The sequence below is a fragment of the Zophobas morio genome, unplaced genomic scaffold (genome assembly GCF_036711695.1).
Source record: "Zophobas morio isolate AGI-343-1 ecotype UQ-CSIRO unplaced genomic scaffold, CSIRO_AGI_Zmor_V1 ptg000058l, whole genome shotgun sequence".
NCBI lineage: Eukaryota > Metazoa > Arthropoda > Insecta > Coleoptera > Tenebrionidae > Zophobas > Zophobas morio.
The window spans coordinates 734,594-753,782 of record NW_026972163.1 but is presented as its reverse complement, the minus strand read 5'-3'; positions in this window follow the sequence as shown (position 1 = coordinate 753,782).

Genomic DNA, 19,189 nt, shown 5'->3' with positions numbered 1-19,189 from the left:
ACAGTTGTGAATATCGGGGATACTCGAGAATACTCAGCGTGAATTTGACAGAATAAATATTTTAAAAATCGTCGTTCCACAGATTCTAAATTAAACGTCTAATAATTGTATAACGGCCACTCAAGTTTGGAAAAACCAATGCTTACAATAATAATAGAAGAGCTAAAATTTTAAAAGATGAAGTAACAACATGAATCATATGCTTGTCAAAATTGAATTTTATGTCAAATATTACTCCAAGATTCCTTGTAAAATCAGACTTACTAAGATTTTTAACACCTATCAAGTAATTAAATAAACTACATTGATTCTAAGAGAACACGAAGTAACATTTATTTTATTTAACATAAGATCATTTTTATTACCTCCATCTATTAACTCTGTTAAGATCTTCCTGCAAAAGTCGACAGTCTCTTCGCTATTAATAACTCTGTAGGTCTTTACATCACTGCCATGTAGAATGTAGAAGACATTGAGAATTGGATACTAGGCGGTAACTTCATCATCGGAAACCAGGAAGAGGAGTGGACCCAGATTTAATCCCTGTGGCACACCTGATGCTTGTAAACAGTTAACAGACAGAGTAGACTAAGCTCAACATAGAAATCATATATACAAGTACGAAATATTTAAATAAAGATAACCGAGGAGTCGAGAAACCCAAGTGATGTTGTTTACATAAGAATTTAGTATCATTTATACTGTCAAATGCTTTAGATATATCTGCGAAAATTGTATCGACCTGTCTGTTACCATCCCATCAGTTAATATTTGTAACATAAATGAGGTTCCTGAGTGCTGACAGAATATGAGTGGAATGAAATCTAAAATCCATTCATTCTTTCTAATAATTAATTACCTCTGGCTACTCTACTGTATGTTTAACGGAAACATGGCTTGGTGATCCTGTCCTCGCCAATAAATTATTCCCAAATGTATTTATAGTATTTAGGTCCGATAGAGACTGAAGTTTAACAAATCGTTGTAAAGATGTACCTAGGTATTCTCATCAAAGCCGTCAAACCAGAGTTTTCTAAATACCATGCGGGCATGAGCATTTGTCTAGTTCTCACATCGGGTGACTCATCCAATGAGCATAATTACAAGCCCATCTCAATTCTGTCGGATTTTGCAAAAATTTTTGAGAGTGTACTGTGTAGCTCCATCTACCGAGCGTAAAAAAATTGCCAGAAGTTATTTCGACAGAACTTCCCTTGCCTCTAAAGTAAAGTTAGCTTGTAAAAATTATCAAATTTAACTTAGATAATGTTTTTGATGATGACCTCTATGAGCTAAAATTAATATATGTGTGGACTGTTAAAGTACAGGTAAACAAGCATTGTATGCACGTGTTTCTAGTGAGTTTTTCCATATTTGATGACGTCGTCAACATTTTAAAAAGAACACATATATCAATTTGAATACGTGTACTGTAATACTATTAATATTGTGTATATTTTAGATTTATTCCATAAAATTTTGAGATTGATTAGCAATTTTCTGTGTTTACGATAAAAGTAAAAGGTTTGCAAGATTTCAGAGCTCGGTTTTGCGGTTAAATTGTAAAATGTTGTTATACGATTTTGATTTTTTTTTGAAAAATCTGGATGCCTAGGGTAAAAACTCAACACAGATTCATAAACTACAAGTAGAGGAGTCTATCATATCTTGGTGGGGATGACCAGACAAATTTTGAATAGCGTTTCACCATCTGCACGATATTCTAATATAGAGATTATCTGTCTAATAAAAATCGACATAGCCGTGGACAGACAGCAGACGGCAAACAGACAGATGGAAATAGGGGATCTATTTTTTCGTACTGAGAAATCATGAACATAGGCACTCGCCCGATGCGCTCGATTACAATACTTCCTTAGCTCACGTTCGGTAAGGCAAAATATATTGTCAATCAAACAGCATGGTCGTTTAATACATTTTGACATCATTAGATCTGCTGCGCATAGTTTGTTTAAATCTACGTTTATACTGGTGGAAGTGTTAAGGGATTTACATGAACGATTCGGGGAACACCTTTTAAATATTTAATACCTGTTTTGAAGTTCAAATCATAATTTCCTTACATACAAGTATGTTTGGTTTCGATATCCCGCATAACATGTTGAAAATATCTGTTTTTCAGAAATTTTTTCTTTTTTAAAAGAGACATTTGAAGTCTTAAGTTTTACTTTAACAAACTAGGATGACTTGGGAGCGTACTGTTAATACGCGAGACCTTGTCATCAGCAACTTTAACCAAAGTATCAACTAAGCATAAGACATTAATGTAGTCATAGTAGTGTCCAAGACTTCTGAATTTTCTGAAACATTTGACAATATAACATTAGTACGTAAAGATCGTTCCACTGATTCACGTATAGGGCAGTGATGCCTAGCGAATGGCGAAACAAACTAATTATTAACAACGTACTGTAATTTGGAGAAACGCCCATCTGCCAAGGCTTTTACGTCAGCAATGAGTTCTTTTGTCTTACTTCTCTATTTAACATGGAGTTTAATTTAAATTTCACTTTTGAAAATTTTTTAAGTAGTTTTCTAGTTTATATATGATCATAAAATGTGACGCAAGGACTAATTTAAAAGCTTGACCTAACCTTATCTGTAAGATAAATCTACAATTAATACAACCTAAATTGCGTGCTTCAAATTTGTATTGATTGCCGAAATTGGAACTGTGAATTTGTTGGTAATTTATGTGTACTTAACAATTAAATCTCTACATTAGCACTTCTACGTGTCTTTAATCTTTAATCTCATTGGCCTAATTTCTCCAGTATGACGTCATTCGTAGAGGTTAACGATAGTAGTGTCGTTTGCTGAACGTCGAAAAGGGTTAAAATGGCTATCAATTTTTAAAAACGGATATCATATACATTTCAGTTAATATTTAAATAACGTACTCTAGAGTAATTTTATTTCCTGAATGACTAATGTGGGTTTTGAAAAGTTTTTTTTACTGTTTTATGTTCCCGTACACTAATTTTATGCCACCAAAAGATGTTGAACATAAATTTTGAGGTGATGATATCAGTTTTTTTCGGAGGGCATAAACGGATAAATTTTGATTAACGATTTACTGTGCCTACGATAAAAGTAAAAGGTTTGCAAGATTTCAGAGCTCGTCCAAATAATGACAAAATTGAAACAGAGGAACAAAGCAATTAACTAGTAAGCTACAATTGATAAAATGTTCTGAATATCATAATTATAATTCTTATTAAATAAAGAAGTTTGTATTTTCACATTTTAGAGAAAATGGGATGACTCGTTCTTAATTTGATCCATAAAAAATATGAATGCTATGATGAATTACAAGTAAAAACTCATATTTTGCACATTTTGGGTAGAATCTATTCCGCAAAATTTTGAGATAACGTCATCAATTTTTTGGGGAAAAACAGATTTATTTGGATTAACAGTTTACCATGCTTACAATGACTTTAAAACGTCTGCAAGATTTCAAAGTATTCAGTTTCGCAATTTTTGATTTAATCAATAAGATTAATTGACTCAGTTAGTAATTTTTCTCAGATACTCCGTATAAACAAATCTAAAAAATATTAATGCAGTGATAAATCACAAGTATAAACTCATCATTCTTTACACATTTTAGATAGGATTTATTAAGCAAAATTTTAGGATGACGTCATCAATTTTTTTCGGGAGGATGAGCCCATACATTTTGATAAAAAATTTGCCATGCTTGTGATAACTTTAAAACATCTCCAAGACTTCAAATCATTCGTTTTTGCAGTTCCTGATTAAATCAATAAAATAAATTCACGCCTTCATTAATTTTTTTGACTCGCCCGGTATATGCAAATCAAAAAAATATGAATGGAATCATAAATTACAAATACAGACTTATCATATTTTGTACATTTTAGATAGGATTTATTCGGCAAATTTTTGAGTTGACGTCATCAAATTTTTGGAGGGGATAAGCAAATATATTTTGACTAAAAATTTATCATGCCTTTATAACCTTAAAACATCTGCAAGATTTCAAAGCATTCGGCTCAGCAGATTCAAAATTAAATTGCAAAATGTTGTTTTATAATTTTGATTTTTTTTCCAAAAATCTCGACGTTTCGGGTAAAAACTCAATTCGGAGTCATAAACTACTTGTGTTAGACTATGTTATTTGATACAATTTAAAACTCAATTACTATGTACAATTTTGAAGTGACATCATCACATTAATGGTGGGGATGATTAGACAAATTTTGGTTAGCGTTTTACTATCTACATGATATACCTAATATAAATACAAAGTTTGACAACAATCGGCCCAGTACTTTCGGAGATTATCTGTCTAATAAAAATCCAGGATAGCAGACAGACGGACAGACGGACAGACAGACGGACGAACGGACAGACAGACGGACAGACAGACGGAAACGGGACACCTATTTCTTCGTCCTCTAGGGGTCGTGATATGTCGAGAAAATGCAAAAATAGAGATTACAATACTTCCTTTGCTTACGCTCGGCAAGTAAAAACGAAAAAAAACGCAATCTTAAAATTATGAAAATTTAAGAAATAAATCGATTTACTATGAAATTTTAATATACATACAAAAATCACACTTTAATACGAATATTAGCGGAATCATAAAAATTTTATGACAATTTGTGTTAGATTCATGTATCAACTTCTTCAGAAATCGGCTGGTTTTGGTATAATTGACAACGCCGCCGCGGGTCTTCCATTTAAATTGCATTGCTTACGAGTTTTGTACACTACGAAGTCAAACCGGAACATACAACTAGTATACTATTGAATCCTTGCGAAGCATCATAAATAGCGCAAGCATCTTCACAAAAATTAGAACCAAAACGAACTCACTTTGGACCTTTATTTATGTGCCACAGGATTAAATCCATACAGAAAATCTCGCAGAAATTACTTAAAAGATATGAAAAAAATAAAATGTGCAAAAGCTATATTAGCTAGTGCGTAAAAGTCAAACGCAGCATTATTGTTATGTGAACCAATACATTTGGGAAGATCCTGCAAGCCCCAAGGTGCCATTATTCGTGGTTGCGACTGCGGAGATAAACGGCTTGCTTGATCACGAATGTGCAGCTCAGAATCATTGTGGAAGCATTAAGCTGGCATTCCCTCCTTTAATGAAATCGTCTCACCCCAAAAATATCTATACTCATTACTGTAAATCGTAAACCGTACAACGAACACGAGTTAAAAAATACTAGCACACCCCTTCGCTGTTTCGCGATAATGGAATGTAATAATCACTATTAAATATGGTAATAAATTCATTTGCAATAAAACAAGGTCAGATAAACACAATCGATTTTTACTTTATCCCGAGTAAAAAAAAATGAGTTGTTATTTTAACTACAACACTTACTGCTACATAGTCGTTACACCAGTAGGTGATTATATATTTCTAATAATTTGTGGATTAAGATGACGTGTTTTTAATTAATTTTCCACAAATCTATTGCTTCGTTAAAAAAATATGAGGCGAATGATCAAACGACAAAGATAATTTTAATAAATCAACGACCCCCTAACCCTAACTGTGGAGTAGAACTTTCCATTAAATATTCAGAGCGATGATTAGACTGTCTGCGTAAAAACTCAAAGTTCTTACTCGACGAGGTGCGGACACTTCAATTATTTGACTGGATAATTGCAGCTTTGCTGCATTAAATTTAGGGTTGCATTTGAAGTCATTATGGGTGACGTGCAACGACACTGAGTGCATTGCGTGACTTCGGAAAAATCCACGTCGGAAGATTGATCTCTCTTTATCATGGATAAAATAATAACATGCACGCATTACCGTCGCAAAGTGACATACCTTAGTTGACTAGTAATTGTTCGTGAACTGAAAGAAAGTATGCGATATCGCAAACATGTAATGCGATGTTGGTTAACGCGACTGTTTAAATATTCACTAGAAACAATGTCCTTACTTATTGATATTTTCAGCATCGCTCTGTATTAGGTGAATACGATAAAAAGTACGCTTTGACGTTTCGAGCAGCCAATCCTATCTAAGTTTTGCATCGTACGCACCGGGGATCTCTGAAACCTGTCTATTACGGATGGTGAAATGCCAATATCAACTGACCACTGAAGTTTACCGTGAACGATGCTACTCTGGGGTAGGGACTACTTAACACTTAGCGAACCGAATAAATTTCAGAGAATCACCATTTGAAAGAACGATGTACCACCAACCTCACCACAAACAAACGATGATACGAAACGTTGATAATTAATTTAGTTAACTCAAAGAAAGTTTTGTTTTATTCCTTAATATTTCTTTTTTATTTAGTGCATACACAGAATTTTCCTCGGCTCTGAAATATACTGTGCATGCGAGGTAATTTAATAACATTTTCAGATTATTTCACCAGTTTTCTGAAAAGGGTAAGTAGATAAATTTCAGCCATTTTTCTGTACGTTCGAAGTAGTTATGTAACAGGACGAAAAAGACGAAAAAGTACAAAAAGGACGAAAAGGACGAAAAAGGACGAGAAGGACGAAAAGGACGAAAAAGAGAGAAAAGATATGTAAGGCAGCATATAATGTGGCACATTTCGGATGGACGTTTCGTGTGAGTTTATCTGTTTAGTTAAGTTTTGTTAAGTTGTGTCAGAAATTCTCTGCCCAGTAAATTCAGCGACATAGTGGGAAATAAGAAAATGATAGGTTATAAATAAGCATTTGACGTTTACTAATTAAAATAAACTGAGCTACTCAGTAAAATTTCCAAATAGTTAGATCTTTTTTTTAAGTAAAAAGCTTTCTGTTTAAATTGTTCAGTTTATTTATACCTCAAGGTTCTGTCAATACAGGGTGATGAAAAAAAGGCACCGAAGCTAATAGTCATGTTAGAAGTAATTTTTAACTGTAGAAGAAATCGAAAACAAAAATTAATTTCATTGCCTTTTAACGAAGATGTAAGCTTTCCTTTTTTGGTAACAGAAATCTATAGGATAACGAATTTTATGATAATTTAATTGTAAGCGTCTACATTTTGATGCAATTGATAATAACTGCCACAAAAACAAACAAATAACCTCTTAAAACCAATTATATTAAAGATATAAAAGTACCAATTCTCGACCCCAAAGAAAATTTAGCAATCATGCAACATTGCAAACTTTCTAGGATATTCATTGTTGTGAACCATAGTATCACGACAATACTTTTATTTTCATTGTTATTTTGTTTTGTCACATTTGAACGTGTGTCAATCAAAAATATAAAAAAAAATTGTAATGGAATACACATACAGTTTCAGTGAGTATCTTGACATGGTGCTCTGTTTAGGCGCAGCAGCTAATAACGCAGCCAAAGCTGCAAGAGAATATGCTAGACTTTATCCACAACGACGTCATTCAGATGATAAAGTTGTTAGACGAGTGGAGCAAAGATTACGAGAAAATGATCAAATGATGCCGATTTATGTAAATCGTGGAAGACCGCGTGAAGTTCGTAGGTACGCCAGCTTTAGACGAAGCTGTTTTGGAAGCTGTTGAAAATGCACCAGGGCGAAGCATTAGAGGACTGGCACGAGAGTTTGAAGTAGATTATAGAACGATACAAGCTATACTTGCTGATGAACAAGTACAAGGTACAGGCTCTTCGTCCAGGTGACTACCCTGCCAGAGTGCAATTTTGCGAATGGCTTCTTCAACGTCATGCAAACGACCTTAGATTTATTGACAACATTTTATGGACAGATGAGTCAATTTTCTCTCAGGATGGTGTATTCAACCAGCACAATAATCACTTTTGGGCAACTGAAAACTCATTCGTTGTCCGTCCTCGTGCCCATCAACGACGTTTTAGCCTCAATCTCTGGGCTGGCATTATTAACATGAATCTTCTAGGGCCATTTGAATTGCCTGCAAGACTAAATGCAGAAAATTTTTTAGAATTCTTACAAAATGAGTTTCAAGTTTTGCTTGGATTTGTCCCTCGCTAATTTAAGGAATATGTGGTTGCAGATGGACGGCGCACCTCCTCATTTTGGAAGAATAGTCCGGAATTGGTGCGACGAGGCTTATCCACATGGGTGGATTGTAGAGGTGGTGCGATTGCATGGCCTCCTCGGTCACCAGACCTAAATCCGTGCGATTTCTTTCTTTGGGGTCATCTCAATGATCTCGTATATGCTACCCCAGTAAACAGCTTGGCAGAATTAAGAGACAGAATAAATGCAGCTATTGGAACGATAAATGCCCCTATGCTCCAGAGAGTGAAGGAAAATTTAATTAGAAGGGCAAATTTGTGCATTGAAGTGGTAGGCAGGCATTTCGGGCAATTGCTCTAATAGTTTTTGCAGTTTTTAATTAAAATAAATTAAAATTTATAAAAATAATAAAATTTATGCAATTTGACAGTCGTTTTTGTTTTGTGTAGATGTCAGTTTCAGTTTCTTGGAGACCAACGCACCTGTGAATTATTAATTTTACAAAAAAGAAAGTTAAATTTATGCAGTATTGCCATTTTCTGCTGCTAGAAAAATGGTTTAAAGTAAAAGAAAAGATATTTATAGCACTTTTGGTGCAATTTTCATGATGCTTTAACAGAAAAGGTCATTTTAGTTAAAATCGTCGGCGCCTTTTTTTCATCATCTGTATATCGGTATGCAGACTCATTTCGAAATATATGCAGCAGTTGTAACCATGGAATCATGTTGTGTGGAAATATAGAAAAAATAAATTAAAAGTCGAATGGAACAAAACCCCCATGAACCACCCTTTAAACAGTAGGTGGAAAAACGTTGGAATAAAAACAGTGTAAACACTTTCGATTTCAATTAAGCGTAAAACCGACTTTTTGCTGCTTATCATTCGTTCATTCATATATACATTCATTCATCGTTAAAGATTAGTGCACAGGATTATTAGTTTTAGAAACAAATGGTGGTCCTGAGAAAGACCGATTTTTGGTAATGTTTAGTGATCTTGGACTTTTTATTCTGACGGATGTTTGGTCCTTGCCACAACCATTCCACATTGTTTATTAGAACAAAAATAAGAGCAACTTAGAATGCTACTACCTTTTCACAATAAATATTGAAAATGTTGTCCTTGACTAGCAATACAGGCTGCGTAAAAAACTCCGGGAGTTCTACGAACTGTAGCGGCTGCCACTTCCACTCGTTGTTGAAACTGCTCTTCGATAGTTTTTAGACATTGTTGATTTCAATAAACTAACTTTTTCATCCGATCCCACAGACACAAATCACACGGATTGAGATCGGGTGAACGCGGAGGCCGTTTCTACCGACCCACTGGTTAGGAAAATGGTTATTTAATTTCAGTTACTGGCCTAACAAAATGTGGTGCTGCTCCATCATGCAAGTACCAGATGCGAACTCGTTCACCTAGAGGCACTTCCACATCTAGCTGGTCTTCCAACACATTGTTTAAAAACTTGAGGTACTGTGCCGCGTTTAGTCTATCTGGTAAAACATAAAGTCCAACTAAGCGGTCATTTACGATACCGACCCAAACATTTATGAAAAACCGTCGTTGAAATCATACTTCTTGACGAGTGTGTGGATTTTCATCGGACTAAATGTGAAAGATGTGGCTGTTGAAAACAACATTGCGAGTGAATTCTGTTCCATTTCTAAACATAATGCAATTTAAAAAGTTAGGACGTTTACGACATCGCTGTAACAACCATTGGCAGTAAATTACACGACGTGGAAAATCAATGGGCTCCAAAGCTTGCACTTTTTGAACGTGGTATGGATGTAGACCTTGTTCTTTTAATGTACTATGCAATTTCACTACAAACTGTGAAACCAGAACTTTTACTACAAGTCGGAGAGTACTGATGTCGGGCGCTTCCTTGACGCGTTCCAAAATTTATTCTTTAGCTTGCAGTATTCTTTCGGTTCTATCACGGTCACGATCGTGAGTTTGGGGTTTGAAGGTACCTTGGTCTCGGAGATGCTGTACGACTAATGTAAATGTTCACCCACACAGAATCGCGCGATCTGGAAAGCGCTAAATCCACAATTTGAGGGCCAACCTGGCGTTTCCATCAGCGACACCATAAAGCATTACCATGTTGCCACGCTCTGAATTGGAAAAATTCACCATTGTCAAAGACGTTAGCTGAATAGACGACGGCAACTAACTGATACACGTGTTGTTGCTTATCAGTGCTCTGCTTTTTGGTTCTAGTTATTTGTTCTGTGCTATTCGTTGAATAGTAGTTATGGTAGGTCAAGAAACACTACCAGTGGCGTCTATAACAATTTATATTTAATTTCAAATATTTTTTTTTAGACATTGCTACCACTTAGGAACGTGAAGTTTACACAATGCGATATGTATAATTTGGATATTATTACGAAGTAAACCCATGGATTAGCTCGAAACGGAGTTATAACCGCGTTGGCATTTCAAGTGCGCTCCAGAACAACAGCGACCTGGTAGACCTTTTCAAAGGTTCTGTAGAGAAGCCGGCTGCTTTAAAAAGGAAACACTGTTGGAAGTGAGGGAATACGAGTCGTGTACCAGCACGTTGCTAAGACAGGAGAATTATTCGCTGTACATTGCCGCTATACATATAGTGAGTTGTGTACCTACTTTGATGTATTCAATAAATACACGTAAAACATTGAGTTTTACCCACGTCGATTTAATTTCCGTAACCCGTCACACTGATGGTGTCAGCAGTGGGATTCAAAACTAATAATAATTAGTTTTACAACTGTTTACGGGCAAATTAGACAAGAATTCTGAAGATTTGTGCCTCTCGAGCCTAAAGCTCCAGCTGCAGCAGTGGAAGAAAGTGCCACAAAGTCAGAGTAGCAGAATTAGACAATGAAGAAAACGGCAATGTAGAAAACCTGTTGCAAAAATTCTCACAGCGAATAATAGATGGTCTATCTCAAGGAGAATGTTGTGCCTTGTAAGAGAAGCGTAGGATGGGCTCCAGGAACATCTTAAACTTGGGGGATGTGCTGGCTGTTGAGAATAAGGCCCTCAAGGAACTGAAGATAGAAAGTCTCACCAGGGGTAGTAGTCCAACTATAGCGGAGAAGATTAATGGAACTCCCGCAGCAAACACGATCTATGCTGGTGCTGGGGTTTCAATTATGCGCAGAGATGATCTAAGGACTACACCCGAAACAATCAGGTGAAAGTAGAGGTCGAAATCTACATTGGTCAGCTGAACATTAGACATCGGGTTCTCGTGGTTGGCGTTGAAGAGGACTTTATTTTGGGAATGGATTTGATTAGCTGCCATAGATTGATAGTTGATTCAGTGGAGAACATCTTACGTCTTGGTAATGTGGACTTTGTCCTCAATCAGAATTGTATCGACTCGAAGCCTGTAAGATTGACCACGTGTCACAATGTGAAAGTTATAGAAAATGGAGAAATTATTGTTCCAGTCAGGGGTAATTAATAATTGATATGAAATTAGATCCTTAGTGCCCCAGAAACCAAGATCACCAAGTCAGGTAAGAATTCAACCCCTAAGAACTCAACACTGCGAGTAGTTTAATTAACACCGACTATGTTTTTCCCAAATCCATTGAGTAAAGACTGGAGAAGTTTTTGCCGTTTCATCACGAAGATACTGTTTCTGATAATGATAACCCAATAACGATGATGAAGAAACAAAAAGCAAGTTATAAATTGCTGCTCTAAGGCTTGATCAATTAATCGATTATCAACGCAAACTGGCAAGAGAGTTTTTGCAGAAATACAGTTGAATATTTTCGTCTGGATGGTTCTTTAGGTGTATAAACATAGTACACTGGATAAACATCGGACAACCGCAACCAATACGACAAGCTCAGCGAAGTTTATCTTTGGTAAAAGGAGAAGCAGCTAAACTGGTACGAAAAATGCTGGGTCAAGGCGTTGTAGAGGAATCAAATTAGCCCATGGTCTTCGCCTGTAGTGCTGGTTAGCAAAAAAATGTATCGATGAAATTCTGCGTAGAGTACAGTGACTTAAACGATGTAGCCAAGAAGAACAGTTACCCGTTACTACGAATTGATGACACGCTAACAACATTATCAGGTTCTGCCTGGTTCTCTGCATTAGACCTCAAACTCGGCTACTGACAAGTTGATATATATATATTCAGAAGATAAGGAGAAGACCACGTTTTCTACTGGGAGTGGCTTGTACTAATTTACTTTTGTCTTTTGGACCGTGTAATGCTCCGGCTACTTTTGAGAGGCTAATGGAGATCACGAACACATGTTTGGTGTATTTAGATGATATCATGGTAATGGGAGAGACATTTGAGGAGAACTGGACCAATCTAGAAGAAGTATTCAGTCGAATGAAGGAGACAAACTTGTAGTTGAAAAAAAATGCCTCCTGTTCCAAAAAGAAATAGTAGTAGAAAGAAGATGAATGCGATTCGCTACTGCCCAAGATCAAGAGATAAAAATAAAGTCCAAAGTTTCCTGAGATGACGCACATACGATAGAAGGTTTGCCAACGGATTTGCTGATATAGCTGCTGCTCTGCATAGGCTGACGGATTTTAAAGCTCCGTTTAATTGGACTACTGAGTGTGACGCAGTCTTCAAAAGATTGAAGCATACCTTATGTTATAGTCCTATTCTGTTTTTTCCTCAAACATCGGGATGTTCATCTTGGACACAGATACCTACGAATAATATCTGAATAAGTACCGTATTGTTTCAGGTGCAAAACAAAGAAGAAAAAGTCACTGAGTACTTCAGCAGCGTACTCTCCAAAGCCGAAAATACCTACTCTGCTACAAGAAAGGAGTTGTTAAGTGTTCAAGGCTATTGAACACTTCCATAAATATCTTTGTGGATGCGAATTCCTAATTAAAACCGACCACACAGCCCATAATCGGCTTCTTCAAATGAAGAGTCCAAAGGGGCAACTGGCTAGATGGCTTAAACGACTCCAATAGTATTCAAGATCCGACGCAAGGTTGATAAGTTCATAATAATCCAGACTCTTTGTCGATGAGACCGTGTAAGAACTGTAAACACAATATGGATCAGTGTGAAACGCCGTTCAACTACGGGAAGACAACAGTCGTAGAGGATGAAGATTGAATTACAGCTCAGCTTAGAAAAGACCAAGAGGAAGACGTCCTCAAATGGAAAGAACATATGTTCCGGACAGGTTGGTCCACACGGAAGTAACATCCTTTTTCCAGGCGTTATGGGCTCACTGGGACTCCGTACGTGTCTAGATAAACCCAGGAAAGGAAACACGACACCATGCTGTTGGTAGTTCTGGCCAGAACTTCGAGAAATCAAAAAGACCCTGTTTCCAAAGTTACGGAAAGTTTTACTGCAACTGTTGCCGAGTTGATGTTGAGAACTGATGCAAGAGATGTGCGACCTGTGTAATAGACGAAGTACCGAGGACTAGGGCGAGAGGGTCAACGCAAAAGCAACAATACAACGTCGGTTCCCCTTTTGAAAAAAATGCAGTAGACATAGTGAGCCTTTTTCCAGTGACCGAGGACGAGGACAAGTACATAATATGGTCAATAATTATTTCTGTAAATTGCCTGAAGCTGATGCCAGACCGAATCAACAAGCCACTATAGTTACAAAGGTGTTAATTAACATGTGGATCTGCAGGTTTGGGGTCCCAATTGAAATACATTCGAATGAAGGCAGAAACTTCGTGTCAAATCTATTCCAAAGAATCACAGAGGTACACGGAATACGGAAACACGGAGTACGCCATTGCATCCACAGTCAGATGGGATGGTAGAACGGTTCAATCGTAACATCAAGGAAAGTGGTGGCTGACCACCCAAAAGATTGGAATATCCGCCTTCCACTATTTCTGCTGGTTTATCAAGCAATTATTTACGACAAAACTAGTCAGACACCGGCGCGCATAATTTTTGGAAAGAACCACCGTGAAGCGGTCTATAGCCAGTCAGTGCTTTGTTGCGATGATTCATAACCGAGACGCCATTTCTAGGCCACCCCAGAACCACAGAACGAGTCAAAAACCTTCCGGAAGTTTCTGTAAAGAAGTGAGTTGCTTTAGAAAGGGATCACCGTTGGAAGTGAGGGAATTCAAATAGAAGGGAGCCCTGGTACGATCACGTTATTACAACGAGAAACTTATTCGTAGTACATTATCGCTGCATGGTTACTTGTGTACTTTGGTGTGTTCATTAAATAAATCTTTTAGTTTTTACTCATCCTGTTTTAATTTCCGTAAACAGTAACAACATTTTAGTAACAAATAATCACAAAAAAAGTTTATTTTAAAAACAAAATGTTTGTTTTCTATTTAAGGTATTACAAACGCATTACGTACGCGAAATTGATTACCGCAACTCTAGTAAATGTGTATTTAATGTTTATAACACAGAGACTTTTGTTATTAGACTGACAGGAACGTTATTGCGTCTAAAACTACTGAGAATGGGATTAATAAAAACTTGGTGTTTTAAATTTATATGTCCCTTACAGAGACAAAAATGTTTGCAAATAGGGTTTAAATGGTAACGAAAGTAACTTGATTCCCCGCAACAGATTAACTTTTTACTTCATTTTCGTTGTTCAAGCAGTTATAAAATGAGTTATTTAATTCCAGGAATACCAAATTAAATAATAAATACTTATGTCTGTAATGTTTTGCTAGCACACATCGGCGCAGATGCATTGCTATTTCTAATGGAGGCAATAATTTGGAGTCACAAATGAATACTCCCATTCACGTTTTTTATTTTATACATATTTAAAAGTTTCCGCGGGAAACATTTCACCGATTACAATAGTGACTTAGAATTATTCAAAGACATGTCTTTGACGGTAAATGGAGTGCGATGCCAGTAGCTATATTTAAAACACTAAAAAATTCATTTCAAGTTTTTTCTTAAAGTGTAGTCCGCGTGAAACGTTCAGGCTGTCTGCGTTGTCTTAATTTGCTTCGAATTTTTTCAAACGCCCACATTCAGAGCATCTCAGTTTCGCGAAATATTTTATGTTGACTTAAATAATAATTTTAAATTGAGATTGTGAGTGTTGCTAGTTTTTTCATTAAACCTAATAATTTTGTTACTAATTTACTCTTTACCATTTACGAATAGTCTGCTTTTTTTTAATGCACAATTATGGAACATGAAAACAGAAAGGACAAGGGTTAAAACTGTCACATTCAGCAAGAATCTGCCACTGATCTTGCCTACTTGAGAGATAAATAACGATCCATCCTAAAATAATTTTCTAAATCATTTTCTATACTAAATTGATAGAAGATGTATTGTAAACACTTGATAAATGAGACATGAAACCATTAGAAGTGGACGAATTGCGGAGAAATTCATTTAGTAGATGTTTTTTAGCTATTCATGTCAGAGAAGTATTTTTATCAGTTTAGTAATAATAACGTGCTGACGGATTTCGTCTTTTATTATACGACTCAGACAGAAAATTGTAATTTTGGTTCTTCTATGTGGAATTACTTTTATACGTTTAGTCATATTTTTGTAAAACATTCAAATAGTCTTAAGCCTAATGAAACCTCTAGTGAAATATATATCTAATATTCACAGTTTTTTTAAAAGTAAATAATCCATCTATAAAGCGTAGGGGCAAGTGGTACGAGATGGGACGTAAAAAAACTTTTCTTCATAATTTTGGCAAATTTAGATTTTTTCAAATCATATATTGTTTTACTGTTAGGTAAACGGTGTGGGGTAATGTAATCAACCCCCGAAACTTAAAAAACAAATTTTTTAAAGTAAAAAAAAAAGTTGTACCACTATGTACCATTTGTCCCATAATAAACCACCGGGTGGTATACAGTGGGAAACGACAGTGTATATACTGGGACTATTCAAACGCAACTCATTATGAACAAATCTACTCACACAAAAAGTTTATAAGAATAATATATATTTTTAGTAATGTACAAGGAACATATAAGTTACAAAAGGTTGTATTGACTAAGATCTAAATTGAACGAAAGTTGTCGGATCGACCTCTGCGTCGCACCGGACACAAATGGTTTGGGCAATTTTAGAATTATGTTTTCCTTATCAACGAAGTCTTCGTCATCTTTGTCAGGAAAACCAAATTTAGAACCAATTAATTTTTTTAAAAATCTTACTTCAAACTCCTCATTTCGTATTGCTTTTACTTGTCCAACGTAGTGCCGAACAGTCTTTTTTGTAGCATATTTAACAAGAATGTAATCTTCTACCGAAACTTCATCTAAATTGTTACTGAAATCTTCTTCTTCTGTAAAACTCTCCGTGTCTGTAGAATCATCCGCAAACTCCTTTTCATTCACGTCTTCAGAATCTGAACTTTCCTCAAATACCTTCTTCTTTACCTTATTAGGTTGCAACTTCTTCTTTTGTTTTAATAATCTCATTTGATGTTCCTCTTCAATTTTCTTTTTAACTGGTGTATCAGTTAAAATTGTTGACTGCGCTTTCTTTCTGCCTTTTCTTGTATTTTTTCTTTCACCGGCTTTAACATGAGGTCTAACTTGCTGAGGGGTAACGGTCACATTTTCATATGGTGGTGGAGTTATATTATCCGAAAAAATATTCCTGGAATTAACTTGCTGCCCACGGGTATCAGTCGCTTTCATAGAGGAAGACGCTACATGATGATTGGTTCTAACTTGCTGCAGAACTCCAGAAGAAAGGTTCATGTCAACGTGATAGTCATTGAAGTTTATATTATTTTGGACTGGTGTATCTCTGTCTGTAACGTAGGAAGACATGTAATCAGACTCCTGTAAAATCTGTGGATCAAATGGTGAGATACCCGTCCTTTGAAAACCGTGTATAACATTCCGGGAATGAAATCCATCCGAAAAAACTTTGCCTACAATACCAGCAATGTCATAAATTGTCACTGGGGAACCAGGATGATTTATCATCCAACTATCTGTAGCTCTATTGTAATAGTTCTTAAATGGACAGAAACAGGTAACGTCAAGAGGCTGAAGACGGTGGCTGCAGTGAGGAGGTAATGTTAGTAGGACAACCCCATTTTCTTTACAGATATTAAGAACTCGAACATCACAATGACTTTCGTGATTATCTAAGATTAGAAGAACTGGATTTTCTTTATTACACCGAACATATCGAATAAAATGTTTTATATATTCCATAAAATTATCTGCAGTCATCCATCCACTAGGATGAGCCGCTCCGGATGATCCAGGTGGTGCGCCAACCAACATCCGATTCACAAATTTTTTCCTAGGAAATATAAAAAATGGCGGGACGTGATTTCCATCTGCGCAAATTGAAACGCACATTGTTACAAGAGTGCCACGTTCAGCGCTAGTAACTTTCCCAACTTGTCGTTGGGCAGATGATGCTAGTATTTTAGGGGGTCTGTGTACAGTTGTAACACCTGTTTCATCACAATTGAAGATTTGTGTTGGTTGAAAATTAAATTTGTCCAACACTTCCCGTAAATTGGTAAAAAATTGCCCAACATTATGTCTATTGAAACTAGTCGCTCTACTCAAACTAGTCGCCTCTGGAGTACGAAGTGCAAGATCGGGATTTCGTTTTCGAAAACAGTGAGCCCATTCCACTCCAGCCATTTGATTTTTTTCCCATGATTGTGGCACATTTTTTCCATTTGCTATGGCAAATCTATAGGCCAATTCCCGAGTTGATTTGAGTGTCAAACCATAGCACATTTGTGCAGCTTCAATCAAATATTGTTTTAGAAGAGTTTCTTCCTCCGTAGTAAAAACGCATTTGAAACCATGTTCTCGGGAAAAACTAAATCTCTCCTTGTCTTCATCTTCCAAACTTTTATATTTCGTAATTTTCCTATGAAGAGCGGATTTACTAACTTCATACTGGTCTGCTGCTTGTCGTATAGTCATATTCCTTGAAATAACCTCATGGACGGCATTACGCATTTTCTCTCTGCTTTCTCGTAGACGCAATTGACATTCGAGAAACCTTTTTGCCATACTTCTCCTTGGATATTTGGGCATATTGGACTCCTACCAACAATTTTTTTTTCAGAGTTATATGTTATATATAATTGAATTCATGTATCTTTTGACACACGTGACCGAAGTATCATACAAGCTCAGACAGCACCTACCATAAGAATCTTTGTTTTAAGGATTACAAAAACGAAGAGCCAGACAAATAGTATGTCTACCGAAATTAGGCCAAATTACGCTCTACGTCAGATATTCTCTTTCACAAAGTTCCTTGAATTAGAGAAAGATAAAATACGTAATAAATGCGTCCACATAGTGCCACAGGCACTGATGTAGTCAATCTAGTGACTGTTAATAATTCATCGATTTTTCATCAAACGTCACTGTCATTTTTGGTTTTACTCAGAGTGGTTAATCGCAGTTTTTCGTTGTTCTATTCAAGTTTTCTATTCAGTTCTTCGTAAAGTTCGTTGGTTGTTAAGATTCTTGTTTCGTTCTCCTATTTTTTATGTTTTGTTATCTTATTTCTTGTTCGTGTTTGGTCTACAACATGGAGGGCAAACGTTTGAGTTCCCGTGCCCAGGACATCGTGTCCAACTTTATAGAGTATTTTGCTCTTGAGAAGGAAAACGGTGGTCCTTTAATGTCATTAAATGGTACAGAACAAGTAAGTAAGTAAAAACCACTTGAAGGTTCATGGCTAATAATTTCGCTCAAATTTTTAGCGAGTTGCAGATGCTCTAGGCGTTACTCGCCGAACGGTTTCGAAGATTAAAACTAGAAAAGAAAGACTCCTTCCCAGTCCGACAAAATCACAACCCAATCGGAAAGCACCGAAACCAAAAGACCTGCCTGAGCCTACACATTTGTGTCATGTTGACGTTATGAACATTGTCGTATTTTTGACTAATTACTCCAAAGTAACAGTTATTAGTTCGGACGTTAGCTTTTGGTCACGTGTGTAAAAAGATACATGAATCCAACTATATGATACAACGCTTAAGTTAAGTATAATTGTCCCACTATATACCAGACTGTCCCAGTAAATACCGTCATGCATAAATGAAAATCAGGTACGATTTTATTAAAGTGATAGGGCTCTTATGAATTGCAACACATGCACTAGCTTAGATTCATGTTTTTGAGGTTATGGCGAGAAATTGCAAGACTTTCACGAATATAGAACAAAAATACGCCCATCAACATGTTTCTCGTAACCACACACAGAACAGTTCTTACCGAAATCAG